Raw genomic sequence first — 14,563 nt, forward strand, 5'->3', positions numbered from 1 at the left:
AAGAATAAAGGGAGACAGAGAAAGGGAGGAAGGAAAAGAGAAGAGTGTGTGGGTGAGGGAGGGAGAGGATGATTGGAAGAGAGAGAGGGAAAGAGAGATGGCTATAAAGATGGGTATAAACTTCAATGCATAATGTATGATTGATAGAAACACACAAACTTACATACTCTGCAGACACTCATTGATGCAAACACACACTGAAAAAGTCGTAACTGATGCACAAACTGCACAACACATACACACCAAAACAGTCATAACTGATGCACAAAAACTACACACAAAACAGTCATAACTGATGCACAAACTGCACAACACAGTCATAACTGATGCACAAACTGCACAACACATACACACCAAAACAGTCATACCTGATGCACAAACTGCACAACACATACATACTGATACAGTCATACCTGATGCACAAACTGCACAACACATACACACCAAAACAGTCATAACTGATGCACAAACTGCACAACACATACATACTGATACAGTCATAACTGATGCACAAACTGAACAACATACACACACTGAAACAGTCAATACTGATGCACAAACTGCACAACACATACATACTGATACAGTCATAACTGATGCACAAACTGAACAACATACACACACTGAAACAGTCAGAACTGATGCACAAACTGCACAACACATACACACCAAAACAGTCATACCTGATGCACAAACTGCACAACACATACATACTGATACAGTCATAACTGATGCACAAACTGAACAACATACACACACTGAAACAGTCAATACTGATGCACAAACTGCACAACACATACATACTGATACAGTCATAACTGATGCACAAACTGAACAACATACACACACTGAAACAGTCAGAACTGATGCACAAACTGCACAACACATACACACCAAAACAGTCATACTTGATGCACAAACTGCACAACACATACATACTGATACAGTCATAACTGATGCACAAACTGAACAACATACACACACTGAAACAGTCAGAACTGATGCACAAACTGCACAACACATACACACCAAAACAGTCATACCTGATGCACAAACTGCACAACACATACATACTGATACAGTCATACCTGATGCACAAACTGAACAACATACACACACTGAAACAGTCAATACTGATGCACAAAGTGCACAACATAAATATTCACATACACACATGAAAATGTATTCGGTCACTGAAGCGCTAACACAGGCACACACACACACACACACACACACACACACACACACACACACACACACACACACACACACACACACACACACACACACACACACACACACACACACACACACACACACACACACACACACACACACACACACACACACACACCACACACACACTACTCCCCACACTACACAGCCACATACAGTGTCCAGACAGGACACACACAGCAGCAGTCAGGAATGACGTCAGCAGCACTCATCAGGTATATGACAGCTCTCATCTATTAAATATGCTTGTTTCCTGTAGTTCTGACCTCAATACTGACTGTAGTGACGTCCATTCATCCCACACACCTCTATACATTTACATTTACATTTAAGTCATTTAGCAGACGCTCTTAGAGTTCTACATACTGGCTGGGGTTGTAGACTATGTTACAGAGTCCTACAGGCATACTGGCTGGGTTTGTAGACTATGTTATAGAGTCCTGTAGGCATACTGGCTGGGTTTGTAGACTATGTTATAGAGTCCTGTAGGCATACTGGCTGGGGTTGTAGACTATGTTATAGAGTCCTGTAGGCATACTGGCAGGGTTTGTAGACTATGTTATAGAGTCCTGTAGGCATACTGGCTGGGTTTGTAGACTATGTTACAGAGTCCTACAGGCATACTGGCTGGGTTTGTAGACTATGTTATAGAGTCCTGTAGGCATACTGGCAGGGTTTGTAGACTATGTTATATAGTCATGCAGGCATACTGGCTGGGTTTGTAGAATATGTTATATAGTCCTGTAGGCATACTGGCAGGGTTTGTAGACTATGTTATATAGTCCTGTAGGCATACTGGCAGGGTTTGTATACTATGTTATAGAGTCCTGTAGGCATACTGGCTGGGTTTGTATACTATGTTATAGAGTCATGCAGGCATACTGGCTGGGTTTGTATACTATGTTATAGAGTCCTGCAGGCATACTGGCTGGGTTTGTATACTATGTTATAGAGTCCTGCAGGCATACTGGCTGGGTTTGTATACTATGTTATAGAGTCCTGCAGGCATACTGGCTGGGTTTGTAGACTATGTTATAGAGTCCTGCAGGCATACTGGCTGGGTTTGTAGACTATGTTATAGAGTCCTGTAGGCATACTGGCAGGGTTTGTAGACTATGTTATAGAGTCCTGTAGGCATACTGGCAGGGTTTGTAGACTATGTTATAGAGTCATGTAGGCATACTGGCTGGGTTTGTAGACTATGTTATAGAGTCCTGTAGGCATACTGGCTGGGTTTGTAGACTATGTTATAGAGTCCTGTAGGCATACTGGCAGGGTTTGTAGACTATGTTATAGAGTCCTGTAGGCATACTGGCAGGGTTTGTAGACTATGTTATAGAGTCATGCAGGCATAATGGCTGGGTTTGTATACTATGTTATAGAGTCCTGCAGGCATACTGGCTGGATTTGTAGACTATGGTATAGAGTCATGCAGGAATACTGGCTGGGTTTGTAGAATATATTAGTGGGTTATCTGTTTGAATGGGGTTTTGCATTAAACATAGCAGTTTCTCTATTTTGGCCCCCTGACTCCAAGACACCTCTGTATTTGTGAAATAATTGGAGCACATTCTTCTTGTTACCAGTTCTCTCTCTCTCTCTCTGTCAGTTTCTTTTAAAATGTATATTTTCCATACTGCAGTTGGGAGATGGCACCTCCATTGTCAACTTTGACAGTGCTTCTCCTACCTTCTTGACGGTCTTGGATGTCAAAGATTCTAGAAATGGACAGATTTGATAACAACTGTGAGAGGAGGGAAGGGGAGGGAAACTTGTCTCCCACAGACTGTGAGGAGGATAAGGTGAGGGATGACGTTGTGGAGGTGGAGGGAGGGAACGAGGAAGGACTCTGTGAAGGTGGAGGGAGGGAACGAGGAAGGACTCTGTGAAGGTGGAGGGAGGGAACGAGGAAGGAATCTGTGGAGGTGGAGGGAGGTAACGAGGAAGGAATCTGTGGAGGTGGAAGGAGGGAAGGAAGGATGATGCTGTGGAGGTGTAGGGAGGGAACAAGGGATGACACTGGAGGTGGAGGGTGGGAACGAGGGATGATCCTTCTGTAGCTCAGTTGGTAGAGCATGGCGCTTGTAACGCCAGGGTAGTGGGTTCGATCCCCGGGACCACCCAAACGTAGAATGTATGCACACATGTATGCACACATGACTGTAAGTCGCTTTGGATAAAAGCGTCTGCTAAATGGCATATATATGATGCTGTGGAGGTGGAGGTAGGGAACGAGGGATGATGCTGTGGAGGTGGAGGTAGGGAACGAGGGATGATGCTGTGGAGGTGGAGGTAGGGAACGAGGGATGATGCTGTGGAGGTGGAGGTAGGGAACGAGGGATGATGCTGTGGAGGTGGAGGGTGGTAACGAGGGATGATGCTGTGGAGGTGAAGGACAGAGGTTGCTCTCCGGTTTTGTGATGAAACAAATGTGTGGTTAAATTTATTCTGCCACTGTGTCTTCTTATAGTCTCGGCCTGTAGATCACAGTGTCAAGGCACTTGAACTAACAGGTTATAGAGCAAACAATGCAATTATCACAACACATATGTTGTAACGTGGCATGTTTTGGGGGCTTGGCTTCCCCAGGGATTTTCCCCACACTGTCACGTTCTTCAAAATGAGCGGACCAAGGCGCAGCGCGCATTGAGTTCCACATTATTTTAATACAGAGTGAAACTAGAAATAAAACCACAAAACTTACAAAGAACGTGAAGACGTAGTGCCCAAACACACTAACACAAACAATATCCCACAAAGCAGGTGGGAGATAGGGCTTCCTAAATATGATCCCCAATTAGAGGCAATGATTACCAGCTGCCTCTAATTGGGAACCATACAAAACCACCAACATAGAAATACACATTTTAGAACACCCCCCTAGTCACACCCTGACCTAAACCACTATAGAGAATCCAAGGGCTCTCTATGGTCAGGGCGTGACAGTACTCCCCCCTAATGGTGCGGACTCCGGACGCAAAACCTGAAACAAAATGGGGAGGATAGGGGGTGAATAGTGTTTGTGTCCGGTGTGGCGGCCCGACCACGGATCCAGCCATGGAGCTGGGTTGGACGCGCGCCCGGAGTGGGCACCGGTACGGAAATGGGCCAGCCATGGACCCGGACTGGGCACTTGGAAAGCTCTGGGCCATGGAGCGCCCGCACCCAGAGTGGGCACTGGTACAGAGGACACCTCCGGCCATGGAACTGAGTTGGAGGAAGCAGAGGAAGGCTCCAGCCATGGAGTTGGGTTGGACACTGTACTGGGCACCGGTACAGAGGAAAGCTCTGGGCCATGGAGCTGGGTTGGACACCATACCCGGACTGGGCACCGGTACAGAGGAAAACTCTGGGCCATGGAGCTGGGTTGGACACCATACCCGGACTGGGCACCGGTACAGAGGAAAGCTCTGGGCCATGGAGCTGGGTTGGACACTGTACCCGGACTGGGCACCTGTACAGAGGAGACCTCCGGCCATGGAACTGAGTTGGAGGAAGCAGAGGAAGGCTCCAGCCATGGAGTTGGGTTGGACACAGTACTGGGCACCGGTACAGAGGAAAGCTCTGGGCCATGGAGCTGGGTTGGACACCATACCCGGACTGGGCACCGGTACAGAGGAAAGCTCTGGGCCATGGAGCTGGGTTGGACACCATACCCGGACTGGGCACCGGTACAGAGGAAAGCTCTGGGCCATGGAGCTGGGTTGGACACCATACCCGGACTGGGCACCGGTACAGTGGAAAGCTCTGGGCCATGGAGCTGGGTTGGACACCATGGACACCCCGGACTGGGCACCGGTACAGAGGAAAGCTCTGGGCCATGGAGCTGGGTTGGACACCATACCCGGACTGGGCACCAGCGCAGTAGATGGCTCCTGCCATGGAGCGGGACTGGGGAGGCGCACTGGAGGCCTGGGCGTGGAGCCGGCACAGGTGGTACCGGACTGGTGACACGAACTTCAGGGAGAGTGAGGGGAGCAGGCACATGACGTAGCGGGCTGGGGAGGTGCACTGGAGTCCAGATGTGTGGAGCCGGCACAGGTTTCACCAGACTGCTAAACGGATCCTCTGGTCGAATGTTGAGCAGAACACACTTGCACAACATCTCTCTCATCTTTCTCTCTCCCAACTTCTCCATTGTCTCCCTGACGGTCTCTGGCTCTTGCCTCGGCCGGCCACCCCTTGTGCCTCCCCCCCAAAAAATATTGGGGTTGTCCTTGGGCTTTCTGTGGCCGTGCAGGAATAGTTTCACATCCACCCATCACTTCTTTCCATGTCCAAAACACCTTTCCCTTTTGGGCACGCTGCTTGGTCCTGGTTTGGTGGGATATTCTGTCACGTTTGTTGAAATGAGTGGACCAAGGAGCAGCGTGTGTAGAGTTCCACATTACCTTTAATAGTGAAACTTACAACAAAACAACAAAGACTAACAATTGTGCAGTCACGGAGCACAACAAAGCACTAACCTAAACAATATCTCACAACCCAGGTGGGAACAATAGGCTTCCTAAATATGATCCCCAATTAGAGGCAACGATTACCAGCTGCCTCTAATTGGGAACCATACAAAACCACCAACATAGAAATACACATTCTAGAACACCCATCTGGACACACCCTGACCTAAACCACTATAGAGAATCCAAGGGCTCTCTATGGTCAGGGCGTGACACACGCACTGCTACTTTGCATATCCCAACTCTCTCTGAGTCACCCTCGGAGAGTGGGGTCACGGCCAAGGTCTGCCATTATCTGGAGAAATGAAGGTGAAGTGCCTTTCTCAAGGGCACATCAACAGATTTTTCACCTTCTCAGCTCAGGATTCGAACTAGAGACCTTTCTACCTGGATGCATGTTTTGACATGTGTGTGTGTAAATACTGTAACTGAGCCACATGCAATACCTCCAGAGTTTCACTAGACTCTACAATAATATGTACTCATCTCTCTTCAACCAAAAGATTACAGGAGACAGGATGGAATAATCATTTCATAGAGTCCTTTCCAAAAACCCAGCATCTCACCAGTCAGAATCTTAAACCAAAAAGATAATTTCATGGATGCCCTGCTTTCAGAATTACAGGCCGCTTTCCAAAATGTCAAGCTGCCTCTCTGATTTTCCTTGGTCACGCAGAGGTGTATAGACTGTTCCTGCCGCCCCCAATGCAAATAATATGTGTTTATTTATTTCAGAATTATGTAAAAAATGTATTAATAAACATTTCTGAGTTATCTTAGACAGGTTGTCTTGTTTGTAGGTTGGTAAAAGACAACTGAGACTAAATGATAGTTATTATTGATTCTCACAAACATTTTGCTTATCATATGTTTCTAGTTTCATGTTTGAATATCACGTGCACAAGTACAATGAAATGCCTGTCTTGCAAGCTCCAAACCCAACAATGCAGTAATCAATAACAATTAACACTACAAATAACATAAGGTAGAACAAAAACACACAAGAAATGAAAATAAGAAGAACACAAGAAAGTCAGAAGTTATATACAGCGTCAGTTCCAGGGTCAGTTCCAATACCATATTTACATTGTGCAGGGATACTGGAGTGAAACAGGTAGATATGTAAATATGAGTGTGTGTGCTTGTGTGTAGAGTCACTATGAATGTGTGTGTGTGTCCAACAAGCTGTTCTCACCATCCCCAGTAGAGCTATACTAGGCCTATACTTTTCCATTTGGAGAGTGAGAAGGCAGTGTTTCCAGCATGTGAATATGCAAGACGCAGGCTCTGGCTCTGAATAGCCATGTGTTTACAGAGATACAGATCATATTTTACAGATCAAACCACAGCTGTTTGTTTCTGTGGTCAGGATAAAGTCATGGCCTGAATCATGGTACAGTATATGGATATCAGCTGCTATTGGTTTTAACTCAATGGATTTGCTACATTGTGGCGAGGGGTGTAGATCCTCCATTCGCCAAGTGACTGACAGTGATTTACAGCACATGGTAATCCCTATCCTGTCAATTCCCAGGAGCACAATTCCCAGACTGCCTTACTCCCACCATCACTTCTCTTCTACCATCCCTATCGACCTGCTTGCCTCTATAAAAGTCCACCAACGTCACTAAAAAAGACAGAGATCTTCAGGAAAACATATTTTCAATGGTGTGGTAAAACTGAAAGCTCCATTTCATATCCACTAATAATAAAGGTAAGGTTTACTGTTGCTCGCTCTCTCAATCTTTATTTTTCATGAGAGGGTTTACGGCTTTTCAGACTTGATGTATCGGTACCGCTTGTCGTGAGGAAGCAGAGAGAGCAGTCTGTGGCCTGGGTGGCTGGAGTCTTCCTTTCACACCGCCTGGTATAGAGGTCCTGGATGGCAGGGAGCTCGGTCCCAGTGATGCACTGGCCTGCCCGCACCACTGTCTGTAGCGCCATGCGATCGAGGGCGGTGCTGTTGCCATAACAAGCAGTGATGTACTGGCCTGTCCGCACCACTGTCTGTAGCGCCATGCGATCGAGGGCGGTGCTGTTGCCATAACAAGCAGTGACGTACTGGCCTGTCCGCACCACTGTCTGTAGCGCCATGCGATCGAGGGCGGTGCTGTTGCCATAACAAGCAGTGATGTACTGGCCTGTCCGCACCACTGTCTGTAGCGTCATGCGATCGAGGGCGGTGCTGTTGCCATAACAAGCAGTGATGTACTGGCCTGTCCGCACCACTGTCTGTAGCGCCATGCGATCGAGGGCGGAGCTGTTGCCATAACAAGCAGTGATGTACTGGCCTGTCCGCACCACTGTCTGTAGCGCCATGCGATCGAGGGCGGTGCTGTTGCCATAACAAGCAGTGATGTACTGGCCTGTCCGCACCACTGTCTGTAGCGCCATGCGATCGAGGGCGGTGCTGTTGCCATAACAAGCAGTGATGTACTGGCCTGTCCGCACCACTGTCTGTAGCGCCATGCGATCGAGGGCGGTGCTGTTGCCATAACAAGCAGTGATGTACTGGCCTGTCCGCACCACTGTCTGTAGCGCCATGCGATCGAGGGCGGTGCATGTAGACAGAGAAAGCAGAAAGCGAGAGTGAGAGTGAGAGTGACAGAGAGACAGAGATTAGGAGATGAGTGGAGGGGATGTAGACAGAGAAAGCAGAAAGAGAGTAAGAGTGAGAGTGACAGAGAGACAGAGATTAGGAGATGAGTGGAGTAGATGTAGACAGAGAAAGCAGAAAGAGAGTGAGAGTGAGAGTGAGAGTGAGACAGAGATTAGGAGATGAGTGGAGTAGATGTAGACAGAGAAAGCAGAAAGAGAGTGAGAGTGAGAGTGACAGAGAGACAGAGATTAGGAGATGAGTAGAGGAGATGTAGACAGAGAAAGCAGAAAGAGAGTGAGAGTGAGAGTGAGAGTGAGAGTGAGAGTGAGAGTGAGACAGAGATTAGGAGATGAGTGGAATAGATGTAGACAGAGAAAGCAGAAAGAGAGTGAGAGTGAGAGTGAGAGTGAGACAGAGATTAGGAGATGAGTGGAGTAGATGTAGACAGAGAAAGCAGAAAGAGAGTGAGAGTGAGAGTGAGAGTGAGACAGAGATTAGGAGATGAGTGGAGTAGATGTAGACAGAGAAAGCAGAAAGAGAGTGAGAGTGAGAGTGACAGAGAGACAGAGATTAGGAGATGAGTGGAGTAGATGTAGACAGAGAAAGCAGAAAGAGAGTGAGAGTGAGAGTGACAGAGAGACAGAGATTAGGAGATGAGTGGAGTAGATGTAGACAGAGAAAGCAGAAAGTCAGGTATGAGGAACAGACAGGAGAGTAAAAGAGAAAGGGAGAGATAAAATGTTAAGAGATAAATAAAGGGTGATTAGAGCCGACTCATCTCTCCCCCTTCTCTCTTGCTCTCCCTTTTTCTTTTTCCTCACTCTCTCGCACCTTTCTCTTGTTTTCGTCCTCCTTGGCTCCCTCTCCCACCTCTCTCCCTCCCTCCCTCTCTCCCTCCCTCCCTCCCTCCCTCCCTCCCTCCAGTCCTCTCTCCCTCCCACCTCTCTCTCTCCCTCCCACCTCCCTCCCTCCCTCTCTCCCTCCCTCCTCTCTCCCTCCCCTCCCCCCTCTCTCTCTCCCTCCCTCCCTCCCTCCCTCCCTCCCTCCCTCCCTCCCTCCCTCTCCCTCCCTCCCTCCCTCCCTCCCTCCCTCCCTCCCTCTCTCTCTCTCTCTCTCTCTCCCTCCCTCCTCTCTCCCTCCCCCTCCCACCCTCTCTCCCTCCCTCTCTCCCTCCCTCCCTCCCTCTCTCCCTCCCACCTCTCTCCCTCCCTCCCACCTCTCTCCCTCCCTCCCTCCCTCCCTCTCTCTCTCATTCCCTCCCTCCCTCCCTCCAGTCCTCTCTCTCTCTCTCCCTCCCTCCCTCCCTCTCTCTCTCCCTCCCCCTCCCTCCCTCCGATCTCCCTCTCTCCCTCCCTCCCTCCCACCTCCCTCTCTCCCTCCCTCCCTCCCACCTCTCTCCCTCCCTCTCTCCCTCCCACCTCTCTCCCTCCCTCCCACCTCTCTCCCTCTCTCTCTCCCTCCCTCCCTCCCACCCCTCTCCCTCCCTCCCTCCCTCCCACCTCTCTCCCTCCCACCTCTCTCCCTCCCACCTCTCTCCCTCTCTCCCTCCCTCCCACCTCTCTCCCTCCTCTCTCCCTCCCTCCCTCCCTCCCTCCAGTCCTCTCTCTCTCCCACCTCTCTCCCTCCCTCCCTCCCTCCCTCCAGTCCTCCCTCCCACCTCTCTCCCTCCCTACCTCCCTCCAGTCCTCTCTCTCTCCCTCCCTCCCTCCCACCTCTCTCCCTCCCTCCCACCTCTCTCCCTCCCTCCCTCCCACATCTCTCCCTCCCTCCCTCTCTCCCTCCCTCTCTCCCTCCCTCCCACCTCTTTCCCTCCCTCCAGTCCTCTAAAGCTGCAGTGTCTACGGATCCTCAGTGTTTCCCAGCTGAATTTATTCATGTGTTTTGGTCTTGTCTGCAGCCCTTGAGCTCTGCACTTCGTTTATAGGGTCTTAGTCATCAGCTGTCTAGTGCATTAGGCATAGAACTCTCTACCTGTTACACACAATGTGCATGACCTCAGCTCAGAGGAAATGATGATACAAAATGTAAAACGGAACAGAACAGAAGGATTCTCGCCAAAGGTGTGTTTGCATTGTGAGAAGACAAAAAAAGTAATTTAATCATGAATAAGACAGAAAGGAAAACAATGGTGGAATTGCAGACGTATCTATTTACGCCCTCACCACGACGCTGGCCTGAGTGGCAATTGCCTGGAAATTGCTATTTTATTTGAAAGGTCAGCCGGAACAATTCTCTGGGTGTAATAGTTTATTGTGTTCCGATGAAATAAAGTGGATTTGATTTGTGTGCCCTTTTTAGACTGGAACATCCATTATGGTTAATGTAGGAAGAGGGATGAGGTGGAAAACTGGGACATCAATTATGGTTCATGTAGGAAGAGGGATGAGGTGGAAAACTGGGACATCAATTATGGTTAATGTAGGAAGAGGGATGAGGTGGCAAACTGGGACATCCATTATGGTTCATGTAGGAAGAGGGATGAGGTGGCAAACTGGGACATCCATTATGGTTAATGTAGGAAGAGGGATGAGGTGGAAAACTGGGACATCCATTATGGTTAATGTAGGAAGAGGGATGAGGTGGCAAACTGGGACATCCATTATGGTTAATGTAGGAAGAGGGATGAGGTGGCAAACTGGGACATCCATTATGGTTAATGTAGGAAGAGGGATGAGGTGGCAAACTGGGACATCCATTATGGTTAATGTAAGAAGAGGGATGAGGTGGCAAACTGGGACATCCATTATGGTTAATGTAGGAAGAGGGATGAGGTGGCAAACTGGGACATCCATTATGGTTAATGTAGGAAGAGGGATGAGGTGGCAAACTGGGACATCCATTATGGTTCATGTAGGAAGAGGGATGAGGTGGCAAACTGGGACATCCATTATGGTTCATGTAGGAAGAGGGATGAGGTGGCAAACTGGGACATCCATTATGGTTCATGTAGGAAGAGGGATGAGGTGGCAAACTGGGACAGGAAGTGGTCATTTCCTGTTTAGTGAATAATTCCATTTGACGAAAAGGTGGATAAACCAGTTAGTTAGTTAGTTAGTTAGTTAGTTAGTTAGTTAGTTAGTTAGTTAGTTAGTTAGTTAGTTAGTTAGTTAGTTAGTTAGTTAGTTAGTTAGTTAGTTAGTTAGTTAGTTAGTTAGTTAGTTAGTTAGTTAGTTCATTTGTTACATAGTTTGTTACTTAGTTAGCTAGATATAAGTGATTTATATCAACTTTATACCACGACAAACACAGTGTATATGGTATGTATATATACTTTCAAGTCCACATGGACTAGTGCAGTACACAGGGAAAAGGGTTTGATTTGGACCAGGCCTTTAGAATCATTATCTCTTGTGCAGCCAGTAGATCTAAAGGAAGGCAGAAACAACCATCATTACATTTCACTTCACAACTTCCTGCTACTTACAACTTAACACTGACAGCACTCATTAAAGGATTTGTTAGCTTAAAACTTTGATTCACCTCTTACTCCCCCTCTCCTCTTTCTTCCATTCTCTCTCCCTTATCCACCCCCAGGACTGCAACTAAAGCAGAATAACTAATGACAGAGAATGATAGATGAGAGGAGTTTAGATTACAATTGTAAATGATTGATGGAGAGAGAGAGAGAAAAACAGATAGATGAAGAGAGAGACAGAAAGATACAGAGAGAGAAAGAGAGAGACAGATACAGAGAGAGAAACAGATACAGAGAGAGAAAGACAGACAGATACAGAGAGAGACAGACAGACACCGAGAGAGAAAGAGAAAGACAGACAGATACAGAGAGAAAGAGAGAAACAGACAAATACAGAGAGAGAAATAGAAATAGAGAGACATACAGAGACAGAGAGAGACAGGCAGATAGAGAGAGAGAAAGAGAGAAAGAGAGAGCTACAGAGAGAGAAAGAGAAAGAGAGAGACAGACAGACAGATACAGAGAGAAAGAGAGACAGACAGATACAGAGAGAAAGAGAGAAACAGACAAATACAGAGAGAGAAAGAGAGAGAGATACAGACAGAGAGAGAAAGAGAGAGACATACAGATACAGAGAGAGAAAGACAGACAGATACAGAGAGAGAAAGAGAGAGACAGACAGATACAGAGAGAGAAAGACAGACAGATACAGAGAGAGAAAGAGAGAGACAGACAGATACAGAGAGAGAAAGAGAGAGACAGACAGATACAGAGAGAGACAGACAGACACCGAGAGAGAAAGAGAAAGACAGACAGATACAGAGAGAGAAAGAGAGAGACATACAGATACAGAGAGAGAAAGAGAGAGACAGACAGATACAGAGAGAGAAAGAGAGAGACAGACAGATACAGAGAGAGACAGACAGACACCGAGAGAGAAAGAGAAAGACAGACAGATACAGAGAGAGAAAGAGAGAGACATACAGATACAGAGAGAGAAAGAGAGAGACAGACAGATACAGAGAGAGAAAGAGAGAGACAGACAGATACAGAGAGAGAAAAGAGAGACAGACAGATACAGAGAGAGAAAGAGAGAGACAGACAGATACAGAGAGAGAAAGAGAGAGACAGACAGATACAGAGAGAGAAAGAGAGAGACAGACAGATACAGAGAGAGAAAGAGAGAGACAGACAGATACAGAGAGAGAAAGAGAGAGACAGACAGATACAGAGAGAGAAAGAGAGAGACAGACAGATACAGAGAGAGAAAGAGAGAGACAGACAGATACAGAGAGAGAAAGAGAGAGACAGACAGATACAGAGAGAGAAAGAGAGAGACAGACAGATACAGAGAGAGAAAGAGAGAGACATACAGATACAGAGAGAGAAAGAGAGAGACAGACAGATACAGAGAGAGAAAGAGAGAGACAGACAGATACAGAGAGAGACAGACAGACACCGAGAGAGAAAGAGAAAGACAGACAGATACAGAGAGAAAGAGAGAAACAGACAAATACAGAGAGAGAAATAGAAATAGAGAGACATACAGAGACAGAGAGAGACAGGCAGATAGAGAGAGAGAAAGAGAGAGAGAGAGAGCTACAGAGAGAGAAAGAGAAAGAGAGAGACAGACAGACAGATACAGAGAGAAAGAGAGACAGACAGATACAGAGAGAAAGAGAGAAACAGACAAATACAGAGAGAGAAATAGAAATAGAGAGACATACAGAGACAGAGAGAGACAGGCAGATAGAGAGAGAAAGAGAGAGAGAGAGAGCTACAGAGAGAGAAAGAGAAAGAGAGAGACAGACAGACAGATAAAGAGAGAACGAGAGACAGACAGATACAGAGAGAAAGAGAGACAGACAGATACAGAGAGAGAAAGAGAAAGAGAGAGACAGGCAGATAGAGAGATATAGAGACAGACAGATACAGAGAGAAAGAGAGACAGACAGCTTCAGAGAAAGAGAGAGACAGTCATATACCGAGAGAGAAAGAGAAAGAGAGAGACAGACAGATACAGAGATATAGAGACAGATACAGAGAAAGAGAGAGACAGACAGATACAGAGTGTCACGACTCCGTGAAGGTGGCTCCCCTTCCCGTTCGGGTGGCGCTCGGCGGTCGTCGTCACCGGCCTACTAGCTGCCACTGATTCTTTCCTCCTCCTCCTTATGTGTTTATTGAGTGCACCTGTTTTGAGTTGGGTATAATGAGTGAGGCTTTATTAGTCAGCCAGCCCACCTGGTTCTTTGTGCGGGATTCATTATTATGACCTTCTGTTTTGTAGTAGAGGAACGTGTTTGTTCCTGGTCATGTATTTTGGTTGTGAGCACCCTGTGTTGCGTTTTGTGCATTAAAAAGCACAGCATCGCACTCTCTGTTTCCTGCGTCTGACTCCACACCCACGACACCCGGAACGTTACACAGAGAGAGAAAGACAGGCTATGTGCTCACTGCCCACAAAATGAGGTGGAAACTGAGCTGCACTTCCTAACCTCCTGCCCAATGTATGACCATATTAGAGAGACATATTTCCCCCAGATTACACAGATCCACAAAGAATTCGAAAACAAATCCAATTTTGAAAACCTCCCATATCTACTGGGTGAAATTCCACAGTGTGCCATCACAGCAGCAAGATTTGTGACCTGTTGCCACGAGAAAAGGGCAACCAGTGAAGAACAAACACCATTGTAAATACAACCCATATTTATGCTTATTTATTTTATCTTTAACTATTTGTACATTATATGTACATTATATGTACATTGTACATTACATTATATATATATATATATATATATATATATATATATATATATATATATATATATATATATATATATTTATTTA

Source organism: Oncorhynchus gorbuscha, unplaced genomic scaffold, assembly GCF_021184085.1.
Source record: "Oncorhynchus gorbuscha isolate QuinsamMale2020 ecotype Even-year unplaced genomic scaffold, OgorEven_v1.0 Un_scaffold_585, whole genome shotgun sequence".
NCBI classification, from domain to species: Eukaryota; Metazoa; Chordata; class Actinopteri; order Salmoniformes; family Salmonidae; genus Oncorhynchus; species Oncorhynchus gorbuscha.